The 13,815-nt window shown below is 55.4% G+C and overlaps 1 long non-coding RNA gene across 1 annotated transcript; it reads right to left on the bottom strand.

Annotated features, from left to right (window-relative positions):
* Positions 1–10,419: 10,419 nt before the first annotated feature.
* LOC109755083 (uncharacterized) lies at positions 10,420–11,899 on the bottom strand. The gene is made up of 2 exons (XR_002230854.4): positions 11,327–11,899; positions 10,420–11,228 (listed from the first exon to the last, which is right to left on the bottom strand). It is a non-coding gene; the product is annotated as an uncharacterized lncRNA (long non-coding RNA).
* Between the last annotated feature and the right edge of the window lie 1,916 nt (positions 11,900–13,815).

A 13,815-nucleotide genomic window follows, 5' to 3' on the forward strand; every position in this document is an offset into this window, starting at 1 on the left:
GTAGGGTATTACACCACAACGGTGGCCCGAACCAGTATAAACCTCGTGTCTTTCTGTGTTGCAAGTTTGTCGAGTTCGTCCGCGAGATCTTAGCGAGCTAGAGCGTAGATCGGTAGGAGGGAAAGACTTCGCGCGCACCCCAGTGTTCGAACCTTAAGGGTTTTCCGGAACCCCACATCCGACAGTTGGCGCGCCAGGTAGGGGTGCGCCGTAGCTTCCCTTCCGTCAGTTCGTCGCTCCATCACTCCGTCGTCTCCATGGCGGACGCTCGCCGTGCTCGAGCTGAGCGTCGGGCTGCCCTCACCGCCCACGTCGCTCAAATGGCTCCTGTGGGCGGGCCAGCTCGTCGTTCTTTGTCTCCCGCCGCCAACGCTGCCACCGGCACGGCGGGGAACGAGCAGCAGGCGTCCTCGCTCCATCCTTCGGTGCGGCAGGACGGACGCACCGCTACTCCATCACTGACCCCTGCCGGTTCTTCGTCTCACGTGCACCGCGCTCCCATGGAGGCACGGGCCACGCTCCTCGCGGCGAACGAGCTCCTGCGCTACCGCCCCATCGACGACCTCTACGAGGAGTGGCTCGACCGCGTCGCCGAGCTCGTCCGCGCCGCAGGGGGCTCTCCGGCGCCGTCCCACTCTCTGCCTCCCCGAGCTCATGGCGTGCCTCCACCACCTCAGCCCCAAGACGGCGCCTTGGCACCAAGGCGCGCGGCTCCGCGGCGTGATCCGCCACGCCCGGCGCCCGCGCGCGAAGAGAGAAGCTGCCAAGAGATCCCGCGTCCGCGAGAAGCTACACCTGCGCTCCCCGCGCCACCTCGTCAAGACCGCGTACCGCCCGCAGCGGCGCAGCGCGGACCTTGTCAAGACCAAGCTCCACCTCCGAAGCGAGCCCCGGCAACCACGGCCGGCTCCCGCGCCTTCACCCCCGAGCTGCGTAGCATCGCCTGGCCACGCAAGTTCAAGCCAGACCTACCTCCTCGCTACGACGGCACCGTCGACCCCGCGGAGTTCCTGCAGCTCTATGAGCTGAGCATCGAAGCAGCCAACGGCGACGAAAAAGTCATGGCGAACTGGTTTCCCATGGCTCTCAAGGATGGAGCTCGCTCCTGGCTCCTGAACCTGCAGCACGGCTCGATCTCCTCCTGGGACGAGATGCGCGACCGCTTCGTCGCCAACTTCCAGGGCACTCGCGACCGCCCACCGGCCGCGGGTGATCTACGCCGCATCAAGCAACAACTAGGAGAGACCCTCCAGAAGTACATCCAGCGCTTCAACAACACCCGCCTCAAGATCCCCAAGGTCACGGACGAAGCCATCATCTCCGCGTTCTCAGACGGCGTCCGTGACGTCAAGATGAAGGAAGAGCTCGCCATCCACGAGGAGCTCTGCACATCTCAGGAGCTGTTCAACCTAGCGACCAAGTGCGCAAGAGCTGAGGAGGGGCGCCTTTCTCTCCTCGAGCTGCCAGCCGCAGGAGCGGAGGAGAAGAAGGCCAAGGCCAAGGACGTGAAGCGCAAGGAGGCGGTGGTGCTCGCAGCAGAGCCCGACACCAAGCGGGGCAAAGATCAGCCCGAGTCATCCAAGAACGGCCGACCGTTCTGCGCCTTCCACAACCTGAACACCCACAACACCAGCGACTGTCAAGAGCTCAGAGCGATATGAGAAGGGCGCTTCGGTCGACGCCCCGAGCGCAGCGACCGGGGCTACGGCCGTGGAGGAGGACGTGGAGACGGACGCTGGAACGACCGTGGCCCGCGCCAGGAGTGGCGCGACCGGCCTCGTGAGTACCGCTGGCAGGACCAACCTCACGAGGGCGCTTGGAGGGACCCGCCTCGTGAGGATCGCCCCCAGGGCAACACCGGTCTTCCCCCGCTGCCGCCACCAAGAAGGAACGACGATCACCACCAGGACGAGGGGGCTAGGGGCTTCCAGGAGCCGCGTGCAATCGCCTGCATTTTGGGTGGCGCCCAGGCCCCAGCCTCTCAGCGCATCTTCAAACAGTTTGCTCGCGAGGTGAACGCGGTGCCCCCAAGCTTGAAGCCACGCGCCCGCTCAAGTGGTCCCAATGCGCCATCACTTTCAACTCGGCGGATCAGCTCATGTGTGCAGCCACCGCTAGAGCCCTCCCTATGCTGTGCTCCCCAGTCATCAGCAATGTGCAGGTCACCAAGACCCTCGTCGACGGTGGCGCAGGGCTGAACGTCCTGTCCGTCGACACGTTCGACAACCTCCAAGTGCCATATGAACAGCTCTAGCCCACCAAGCCTTTCTCAGGAGTGACCGATGGTTCCACCACACCGATAGGGCAGGTCCGCCTGCCTGTCACCTTCGGGGAGCGCAAGAACTACCGCACCGAGCTCATCGACTTCGACGTCGCGCACATCCGCCTGCCGTACAATGCTATCCTCGGTTAACCAGCCCTGGCCAAGTTCATGGCAGTCACTCATCACAGCTACAACGTTCTCAAGATGCCGGGAAGCGGAGGAATCATCACGGTCCCGTGTGAGGAGAGGGATGTGGTGTGCTCCCTCGAGCGCGCCTTTCAAGCCGCAGCAATCGACGACCCCGACAGCAGAAGTGAAGGCCCTCCAGAGGCCATCCCCAAGAAGAAGAAGCCGCACCGCGCAGGACCTCAGGAGGACGGCGACGCGGCAGGAGCCTCATCAAGATCCGCGCCCTTCCCAGGGGCGCCTCCCTCCATTGCATAGGAAAGCGCGCCCGACGCCCTCCTCGGGCAGGCCTCGGGGGCTCTCTTCTGGAGGGCCTCAGACCTTGCCAACGTCACGAGGGAGGCGCTTGGGCACCACTTGGAGACGTGCTTCGCGGCACATGACCCTCAGGAGAGCACATGGCAAGGAGTGCCCACCACTCAGGAGTTCATCACCAAGACCACTCAGGAACTGCAAGATGCAAGGGCCATGCGCGGCGACAGCCGCTCACGAGGCGCAGCTCCGCATCCTGGCGAGGATGTTGGGCTGCGTGTCTGCATCGACGTCCCCGGGCTCAACAGGGCCGCATCTCAGGAGCGCTTCTGGCCATCGCGTGTGGGCCGCTGCGAGGGCCCACCGCACAGGTACGTTCGCATGCCCTTCGGCTTGCCGAGCCTGGCGTCAGCCTATCAACGCGACCTGCGGCATGTCCTCGCGGCTCAGAAGGCTAGGTGCCGCGCCGTCCTGGAGGAGATGGAGACGGTCTTCAGGGAACCTCCCGAGCCCCCAGAGCCTCCCGAGGCTCAGGGCTCCGGCGGCTCATGAGGAGTCATTTCTTCAACGCACGCCTTCAGCAGCACCAACTCTACTTCATCTACAGAACCAGGTGACATCTTCCGAGCTCGTTTAAGCTGGGAGCGCCCCTCGGGCTGCATTATTCCCAGGCCACATGGGTCCGTCCCTGTGGCATGTATCCCTTTTTCGTATGTCTTTAGCTTACCATGCTGCGGGCGCCCCTCGGGCTGCATCATCCCCAAGCCGCTCGAGCCGGACCCAGTGGCATGTATCTTCCTGCATTTATCCAAGTTGATCTGCCCTCCATGCTTAACCTGCCAACGGCTATCGCCTGCTCGATTGCCACCCGCCATGGGTCTGTTCACCCTATGCAATTCGCTTGCACGTTAAAAGGGGTGCTCCTGAGCATCGCGACTCAGGAGCTCTTACTGGCTCTCCAGCCCTCACCCCCTGGCCTTGACCACGGCATCACGACCTGGCATACTAGCGGCGGCTGAGCTTGCTCGAGGGCCGGGACCTGAGGACGTAGAGTGCTTGCATCTAACCGCCTTGCAGGGACATGCAGTCACCAAGACTCAAGACCAGGCGCAACCCGCCTTGAGGTAGGGCCTCGTGAGTCCCGCGCTGGCTCACGGGTGCCTAGATACACCTCGCAGCCCTGCCGTGCAAGCCACGTGTCAGGGTGGGGCTGTACACGCCCCGGGGGCTCCTCCCGGAGGGGCCCCCCATCCCACGCCCAAGTGGAAGCACCATGCTCCGCGCTGGCTATTGACACTGCCGAGGAGCGGCTATGCCCGTGCACAAGCGGAAGCACTATGCTCCGCGCTGGTGATAAACAACTGAGGGCGGCCCCACGGTCGTACCAACCTCAGGGAGCCCAGAGCTCAGCGCCTAGCCTCACCACAACGCCTCCCCTCGGGAGAGCCGCACGAGGGGGCTGGGCACGGGGGCTGTGCTCGGGTCACGCCCAAGCGCACGCCACCCAACCAGGTCCCCCGGACTTGGGCGTCGCGCGCCCCTCCCGAGGCCTCGGCGAGGGCAGGTATGGAAATTGTTTGCATGTCAAGGGGGACTCCTGAGCATCGCGACTCTGGAGCCTAACTGGTCACGTAGCCCCTCACTCCTTGGTCCGTCCTGGTCTCCGGTCGGCCCAATGGTGGTTGAGGTATGCGCGGGGCCGGGCTCTGCCGACGCAGAACGCAAAGCAAATAGGAAGGAAATCGCAAAATCTCGAAGCAAATATTACAAGCATATCGTCCTCACAATACCAAATGAGAAGTCTAAACGCCTCCATGAGGCCTGATACATGTCGCAGGAAACAAAAGCTGATACCAAGGGGAATCCTATCTGCACCCTTCCGTGGCGGACGCCATCATCAACAGTGGGCCACGGGGGGCCGGCGCCAACCCCATCCAGATCAGCGGCGGCGACGGCCGGGCGCCGCAGCTCTGCTCCGAGCACGGCGAGAGCTCGGGGGCACGTAGCTGTCATCGCTCGTCTCCGGAGTCCCATAAGGCTCAGGAGAGCTGCTGAACTCCCAAGGGCTGCTGCTGCTGGAGTAGCCGCGAGCGGAGCGCGCGTCAGTTTGGCGCTCCTCTCCGGAGCAGCACTCCAGGCGGCGGCCCTCGGCGTCGAAGACCTTGAAGAAGAGCGTGGAAGCGCCGTCGTACTCGAAGTGGATCGCGAGGGCGCCCCTCGCACGGCAGACCCGTGCGATCTCCCCCCAGCCGCGGGTCATGAAGATCTTGCCGGCGGGAACCGTTTCGATCTCCGCTCCAGTCGCCGGAGCGCTGCAGTCGGCGTGTTGCAACCAGAGCTCGAGAGGCCCCCTCGGCGGCATCACGTCGGAGAAGAACCGCGGGAAGCGGATCCAGGAGCTTGGAGGCATCGGCACCCACAGCACCAACTCGCGCGAGGAGTTCGCGGCGTGGATCCTAGGGGCGGTGGCACGCGTCGCCACGACGCGGCGACCCCGGACACGGCGCGGGCGGCGCTGCTCGTCACTCCGTCCTCCTGAGCCCTCGGCTCGGGCGTATAAGGGTAGCGGGTACCCTGGAGGAGGCCGCTCGCACCAGGGCCTCGACACCACCTGCATCGCCGCTTCATCTCGACGATGGATCGACCTCTTCTTCGGCGGAAGTGGCCCCGGATCATCACGGGGAGCCTTTCCTTTCTCTTCGGCAGAAAACTTCTGATAGGCGCCATTGTTGTCAGCAGTGGAGCAGGGAGGAAGAAGCAAGCAAGCGAGGAAGAGATGGGCGACGGGGGCTCCGCCCCCCTCCCCATTTATAGCAAAAGAAGGCCAACCGGGGTCTCCCACGATCGCAGGTAATGATGGTTTTCCTTACATGTCGCAGGGACTTGTCAAGTCAGGCAGTTGCCGAGGCAGCGTGGGGAAGCGGAGACGCCCACGTCCAATCAACCGCCATGCGTCAACCGAGGCCGCAGGCTTTGGGGGCCCGCGGTGCTCCGAACTTGACCCTTGGCTTCGCCGCGAAGCCAAGCCCGAGCGCACCTTGGGCCCGGGGGTTACTGTCGGCGTTCTGGGAACGGGGGTCCCCAGACATGCCTGCCTACGGCCCACAACGTGGCTAAGCCAGCAGGCCGTACGGCCCATCTTCATCAACAAGGCATCCAAGACCCTCGCGAGGCGGACGACGCAAGACCTCCTCGAGAGTGGCCGAGCCAGGCAGGCTCACGAGGAGCGGAGATATCAAGGCGGAGCAAACCTCACGAGGCCCTCGTGACGTGAGCCATGACGAACGGCACCAGGCAGGCGCCAGCGCGCGCAGCGTCCTTATTTCCTCTTTGGTGCTGAGGAGGCCAGCGCAGGCAAGGAGTACCGAGGCATCACGCAAAGGTTGCTATATTGGTGCAACGAGACCAAGACCGGGAGGACGACAAGACAGAGGTCATCGTGGAGCCCAAGACGGCGTCACCACCAGAGCTTTTCGCAGGCGGAGACCGCTTTTGTCAGGATAGCTTGTACTGGCTGTCCCCCTTCAAATTTTCCCGCGATTGTTGGCTCCCTTCCCGCTCGATATTTGGGAAGAGGACCAGGGCCTATATAAGTAGAGCTAGCCACCATAGTGGGAGAGATCTCATCTTAGCTTGATCCAACCCGATCGAGAGCCTAGCCACAAGAACACCTCAACCTCAGGAGGCTGTTCTTCCCTTGTACTGTTCATCATCAGCCCAAGAGGCAATCCACCACCACCACACTGGAGTAGGGTATTACACCACAACGGTGGCCCGAACCGGTATAAACCTTGTGTCTTTCTGTGTTGCGAGTTCGTCGAGTTCGTCCGCGAGATCTTAGCGAGCTAGAGCGTAGATCGGTAGGAGGGAAAGACTTCGTGCGCACCCCAGTGTTCGAACCTTAAGGGTTTGCCGGAACCCCACATCCGACAGTATTTCTTCTTCTTTGATTCCTTCTCCCACTGAGGACAATCATTAATGTAGTGACCAGGTTTCTTGCATTTGTGGCAAGTTCTCTTCTTGTAGTCACGGGATGAGGAATCTGATCTCATGTCATCACCACTTGAGGATTTACCAAAGCGACCACACGTTGAGAACTTCTGGAATTTCCTCATGAGCATTGCTAGCTCTTGACTAAGTTCTTCAGGATCACCAAGGCTGCTACCAGAATCCTCACCTTCAGATTCAGAGACTGCCTTGGCCTTCAGAGCGCATGATCTGCCATAGCTCGGTCCATATAGATCTCTCTTCTCAGCAAGTTGGAACCCATGAGTGTTTAGCCTCTCGAGGATATCAGCGGGATCAAGTGACTTGTAGTCTCCACGTTCTTGTATCATCAGTGCAAGAGTGTCAAATGAGGAATCAAGCGATCTCAGCAATTTCTTCACCACCTCATGGTCGGTGATGTCAGTGGCACCAAGTGCTTGAAGCTCATTTGAGATGCCAGTGAGGCGATCGAAGGTTTGCTAAACACTTTCATTATCGAGTCTTTTGAAGCGGTTGAAGAGATTGCGAAGAACGTCAACTCGGGAGTCATGCTGTGTTGAGACTCCTTCATTGACCTTGGACAGCCTTTCCCAAATGAGCTTAGCTGTCTCCAAAGCACTCACTCTGCCATACTGCCCTTTGCTCAGATGGCCACAAATGATATTCTTCGCTTCAGAGTCGAGTTGCTTGAATCTCTTCACATCAGCAGTGTTAATGATAGGAGTGACGGAGGGAACGCTATTTTCCACAACGTACCAGAGATCGTTGTCAATTGCCTCAAGATGCATTCGCATCTTATTCTTCCAGTAGGGGTAGTCCGTCCCATCGAAGGTAGGACACCCAGCAGAGACCTTGATCATGCCTGCAGTCGACATAACTAAAACTCCAGGCGGTTAAACCAAAATCACACATAACAAGGGAGTACCTTGCTCTAAAACCAGTTGAAAGTGTGTTATATCGACTAGAGGGGGGTGAATAGGCGATTTTTACAAATTCATCACTGAGGAATTTCAGAGTGAGGAAATTCAGAAGCAACGAACTACTTAGCAGCGGAATAAGTACTCAGATGCAAGCATAACAGAGTAGTAGCACAGTCATCATGATGAAATGAAAACAAGCACAGAGTACAAGTAGCGTAAACATGGGATAAACAGGCTGAAGACAGACTGACTGAAGAAATAGAATTGAGGAAATTGAGAAAGTCTTTAGTCAAAGTCTTCAAACAGTAACGATCAAGTACTACAGCATATGAATGAGGAAATGAAAGGGTTGAGGAAATAGAACGAGTAGCTCGGTGAAGACAGTGATTTGGTAGACAAGTTCCAACTGCTGTGACAGTCATACGTCTGGTTGGAGCGGCTAGGTATTTAAACCTGAGGACACACAGTCCTCACCATATTCTCTCATTGAGCTAAGATCACATAGACCTCGCCCAATCCCTCGTGGTAAGTATCCAGGTGACTTCCAAACCTTCACAGACTCGGTCACTCGAGGATCCACAATTTCCTCTTGGATGCTCTAGACCATGACGCCTAACCGTCTGGAGGTGCAGAGTCCTCAAAGGTAACAAGCGTCGGTTCCACACAGGAACAATCTCTTCAATGATGCTCAATCACTTTGGGTTTGTAGGTGTTTGGGTTTGGGTTTGGGTTTTCCTCACTTGATGATTTTCGCTTAAAGTCCTCGGAAGATGGGATGCTCTCAATGACAAGTGTCAGTTTCTCTCGGAGCAGCCAACCAGCTAGTGGTTGTAGGGGGCGGCTATTTATAGCCTAGGGAGCAGCCCCACATGATAAGACATAAATGCCCTTCAATGATATGACCGTTAGGTGCGAAGATATTTTGGGACAGCTGGCGCATAGCATAACAACGGTCGGATATTTGAGTATCAAATTCCTCAGGGCTATCATGTTCCTCACTTTTTGGCAATCCGCACTAGCGAATTCCTAACTCCTCAGTCATAACAAATTCCTCAGAGACCAAAAGATCTTCGTCTCTGTCACTGAAGAAATTGATTGAACTGTATGAGATTTCCAATGGCTTCACTTGAAAGGATTGGTAGGTGTAGGATTTTGAGATGAGCATCACTTGGAAACTTTTCCTTAGTTTTACCTCGACCCCCTTTAACAGTACGGTGTTTCCTATGACTCAAGAAAGAGAAAATGAAACTATGAAAACAAAAGTCTTCACGCTTCGTATTCCTCGCATGAATATCAAGTCTTGACGGTCACACCAATTTCTTCACTTTCAAAGTCTTCAGAAAGCCAAAATCTTCAGTTGAAGACATTCATTTTTAGGGGTCAAACTCCTCATAGACTTATAGACCTGTGTACACTCACAAACGCATTAGTCCCTTAACCTATAGGTCTTCAATACACCAAAATCATTAAGGGGTACTAGATGCACTTACATTTAGAAAATAACACGAAAAAATGCTCGCTGCCACTCGTTGGGCGCCCATCGTTTTTGAAACTGCTCTTAAACCGAAAGGAATCTCGAAAAGTGTTCAACATGGCGTAGTTGCGCCTAATCTATAGCTTTCTAACGGTATACTATATATGCACTTCCGCACTGCACGCTCAATGCGGGGGCACTGCTCTTTCAGTAGCAAAGGTACTGCAATACAGAGACTAGTGAACTTCTCATCGGAAAAAACTGCATGCGGTGTTTTCTCGGTACTATTTTCGCTCCAGTTCTTAAAACATTTGTCAGAACGAGGCGTATAATATACCGTTGAAAAGCTATGGATTAGGCACAACTTTGACATGTTGAATTTTTTTCAAGATCCATCACGGACTAAGAGCAGTTTTGAAAATAGTGCAACGCACAACGAGCGATAGCGAGTGCTTTTTCGTGTTTTTTTGTAAACTGCTCGTCGGAATGAAGCAAATGACACACCATTGGAAAGATATCATCGAGGCGCATCGTTTTCATATCTATTATTTTCTCTAATTCGTTACGGTTTAAGAGCAGTTTCAAATTACTAAATCGCGGAATTGCGTTTTTCATTTTTTTTTTTGAATTTTTTGGTACTGTTTTCACTACAATTATTTAACCGTTTGTTGAAATGAGGCATGTGATGCGCCGCTGGAAAGCTACGGATGAGGCATAACTTTCATATGTAGAAATGGTTTTGAGATTCTTTATGGTTTTAAGTTAATTTTAAAAATGGTGCGGCTGGCGACGAGTGGCAGCGGCCGTTTTTCACGAAATTTTTACAAAGCGCTGATCGGACTGATTCAAATTATATGGCGTTGGAAAGATATCAATGAGGCACAACTTTTTCATGTAGAACACTCTTTGCAATTCCTTATAGTTTAAGAGCAATTTTGAATTTACCGAAACGCGGACACTCTTTTTTTCGCGACACCCAAATTGTCGTGTATACTATATCAGACAAAAAACCGCAGTGCTTCAGACTGAAAACCGCATTGCATCAGACTGAAAACCGCACTTCATGAATTCTTTTGTCGGACTTAACTTTCTCACCCGAGTTTTTGTGAGTTTTGTTGTCTTTTTTTCAACAATTTTTATGAACAAGAGTGAACCGCAGAGACGAGGGAAAATGAACCGCAACATATGTTGAAGTGAACCTCATTGCTATCTTGTTGTTTCGTTTAAAAAATCGCACTAGGCTCAAGTGGACAACAACACTCTCAAAAGTGAACCACATCGGAGGACCAAATGCACTGTATGTGTTTTGACGTAATCGACTGGTTTTGAAACACACGAAACAAATTGCACTTCATACATAGGGGTAATGAAACATATTCTTTTTACACAAAGTGAGTGCACTTCAAAAAAAATCTCCAAAAAATACAAAACATGGACGGAGTGAACTGTGTGGCCCAACTTTTCCATGAAAAAATGTACTGCTCGGGCGTCTGGCGGGATGGCAAGCAGATGCACTCCGCACTGCACGAGAGCATCAAGTAAACTGCACGAGAAGCCCTCAAGGTGAATCGGATTGAAGCAAACTACACAATTTTGTCATAATTAACCGCAATCCATTTTTCAACGAATCTCCAATCGAGATTGCAATCCTTGTGCACCGAACTGCAACCAACGAACTGGAGAACCTCGCTGCAAAATATAAAAAAAGGCCGCATGCAATGCTGCACTGAACTTTATCACTAAAACCATGTAACATGAACTGCAGAATCCAAAATATGCCAAAAAGAGAGCAAAATAAGCCTCTTATGAACTACTCCCTCCGTTCGGAATTACTTGTCTCGGAAATGGATGTATTTAGAACTAAAATACGTCTAGATACATTCATTTTTACGACAAGTAATTCCGAACGGAGTGAGTACACACGAGCAGCTACTGCTCTTCCACGGCCGCTGCCCCATCTCCATGGGCAGATGCATGGGTTCCTGCGGCCACCGGTGCACTCCGAAGGCGGGATCCGGCCTCGTCAGCTGCGACTGGATCGAGATGCGGGCGACACAAGGCGAGCGCTGGCAGTGGTGAACTTGTCAGCGATGCGTTGTCCCGACGGTGGCAACTTTCAGGCAACGGCGCCCTTGTTGCGTCCCTACTACGGCACAGAGAGGGATTTAGAGAGGGGAAAGGGATGAGCGAAAGCGGAGGGAGAAGGGAAAGCAGGAAGGGGCGGGCGGACGGCGATGGTCTCACCGGCGGCTGGCTGGCGCTGGGGAACTGCTCGGCGGTGTGTCGGGTCCCAACGTGGTCAACGACCTCGAATCCTCCCCACGCTCCGTAGAGGTTGAGATCAACTACGAGGAGCACCTCTTCCTCCTCTGTATGTCGTCGCACAGGAGGCTGCGAGGAGAGAAGTGGTCTCGCCGGCGAGGGAGAAGGAGCTCCGCCTGTGGCTTGATCCCGATCTAGATCAAGCTGGGAGATAGGGAAGTGGGGCGAGTCAAGGCACCGCAGTGGTCGTGGCAGGGGCAGCGCGGGGTGGTGGCCGTGGGATGGTGGCGCGCCGGTGTGGGTGGGGGATGGTGGGGTGCTACGGGGGTGGCGGCGGTGGGGCGCCATAGGGTTGGCAGGTGGTGGCGCGCCGGAAGGGGTGGGGGAGGTGGGGCACCGCAGGGGTGGAAGGTGGTGGCACGCCGAAAAGGGTGGGGGTGGTGGGGCACCGCGGGAGTGGGGGCGGTGGCGCGCCGGAGGGGTGGGGTTGGTGGGGTGGCGGTGGTTGGGAGGGGGTTGCGGTGGTGGGTTTTCACGGGGAAGGAAGAAGGTGGAGTAAGGTGGGGGTAGCGTGGGTGGGGTTTGACCGGGTGACTGCGCAGTTTGTTTAGTTCGGTTCGGTGCGTGTTGGCAGGGGTTAGCAGAATGAGGTCTAAAGGGTGTTATTAGAATCCTATAGTCTTATTCTGCTAACACCTGACCTTATTCTGGTAAACCCCCGATCCTCGCAACTACGAAAAAACAGCCCCACCGCACATTCTTCACCTATCCCCCACCCTTGCAGCACCTACCCACCCCCTGCACACCTTCTTCCCCTACCCCCAGCCAACTCGTCGCTGCACCCAGCTTCTCTCCTTCTGGACGACACGCTAGCCACCAGCGCCGCCCCGCCGGCTACCTCCCCTGCCGCTCTGATCTCCCCCTCCACTTCCCCCACCTCCCCCCGCCACCACCTCCCAGGTGCCCCGCCGCCTCCACCCCCGGGCCCAGGCAGTCCGCGCGGTTGTCGGTGTAGATCTGGGCACGCCGCCCCAAGCACCCCGTGCGGCTGCCGGCGCGGATCCGCCCCCGCTGCCCGCCGTGGCCCGCCTGTAACGCCCACGATGCGGCTATATCTCCCACGTGTCGAGGCACGACTTAGAGGCATAACCGCATTGTGGTTTTGTCGCAAGAAGGGTCATCTTCACACAATCCCATGTAATGAACAAGAATGGGATAAAGAGTTGGCTTACAATCGCCACTTCACACAATACATAAATAAGTCATACATCATTCAGAGAACACACATAGGTCCGACTACGGAACCTAAAGAAAGAAGACAACCCAACTGCTAGATCCCTGATCGTCCCAACTGGGCTCCACTACTGATCAACATGATAAGAAACAACACAACGAACAAGATTGAGCTCGGTTGCGTCACCTGCACTGGTATCACTGGCACCTGCAACTGTTTTGGAGGTATCTGTGAGTCACGAGGACTCAACAATCTCACACCCGCGAGATCAAGACTATTTAAGCTTATAGGAAAAGATGGGGTAATGAGGTGGAGCTGCAGCAAGCACTAGCATATATGGTGGCTAACATACGCAAATAAGAGCGAGAAGAGAAGCAACGGAACGGTCGTGAACTAGCAATGATCAAGAAGTGATCCTGAACTCCTACTTACGTCAAACATAACCCAGAAACCGTGTTCACTTCCCGGACTCCGCCGAGAAGAGACCATCACGGCTACACACGCGGTTGATGCGTTTTAATTAAGGTCAAGTGTCAAGTTCTCTACAACCGGATATTAACAAATTCCCATTTGCCACATAACCGCGGGCACGGCTTCCGAAAGATAATACCCTGCAGGGGTGTCCCAACTTAGCCCATTATAAGCTCTCACGGTCAACGAAGTATATTCCTTCTCCCGGGAAGACCCGGTCAGTCTCGGAATCCCGGTTACAAGACATTTCGACAATGGTAAAACAAGACCAGCAAAGCCGCCCGCTGTGCCGACAAATCCCGATAGGAGCTGCACATATCTCGTTCTCAGGGCACACCGGATGAGCCAGACGTCGGGTTGGCATAGACCCTGGTTGCCCAGGGGGTGCCGGACATCGCTCGGTTTGGACCAGCACTCGAAGGAGAACTGGCCCGGGGGTTAAAATAAAGATGACCCTTGAGTCTGCAGAACCCAAGGGAAAAAGGCTTAGGTAGGCGAATGGTAAAACCAAGGTTGGGCCTTGCTGGAGGAGTTTTATTCAAAGCGAACTGTCAAGGGGGTCCCATAAATCACCCAACCGCGTAAGGAACGCAAAATCAAGGAACATAACACCGGTATGACGGAAACTAGGGCGGCAAGAGTGGAACAAAACACCAGGCATAAGGCCGAGCCTTCCACCCTTTACCAAGTATATAGATGCATTAATTAAATAAGAGATATTGTGATATCCCAACATAAACATAATCCAACATGGAGCAATCTTCAT

The sequence above is a fragment of the Aegilops tauschii genome, chromosome 7 (genome assembly GCF_002575655.3).
Source record: "Aegilops tauschii subsp. strangulata cultivar AL8/78 chromosome 7, Aet v6.0, whole genome shotgun sequence".
Taxonomy (NCBI): Eukaryota; Viridiplantae; Streptophyta; class Magnoliopsida; order Poales; family Poaceae; genus Aegilops; species Aegilops tauschii.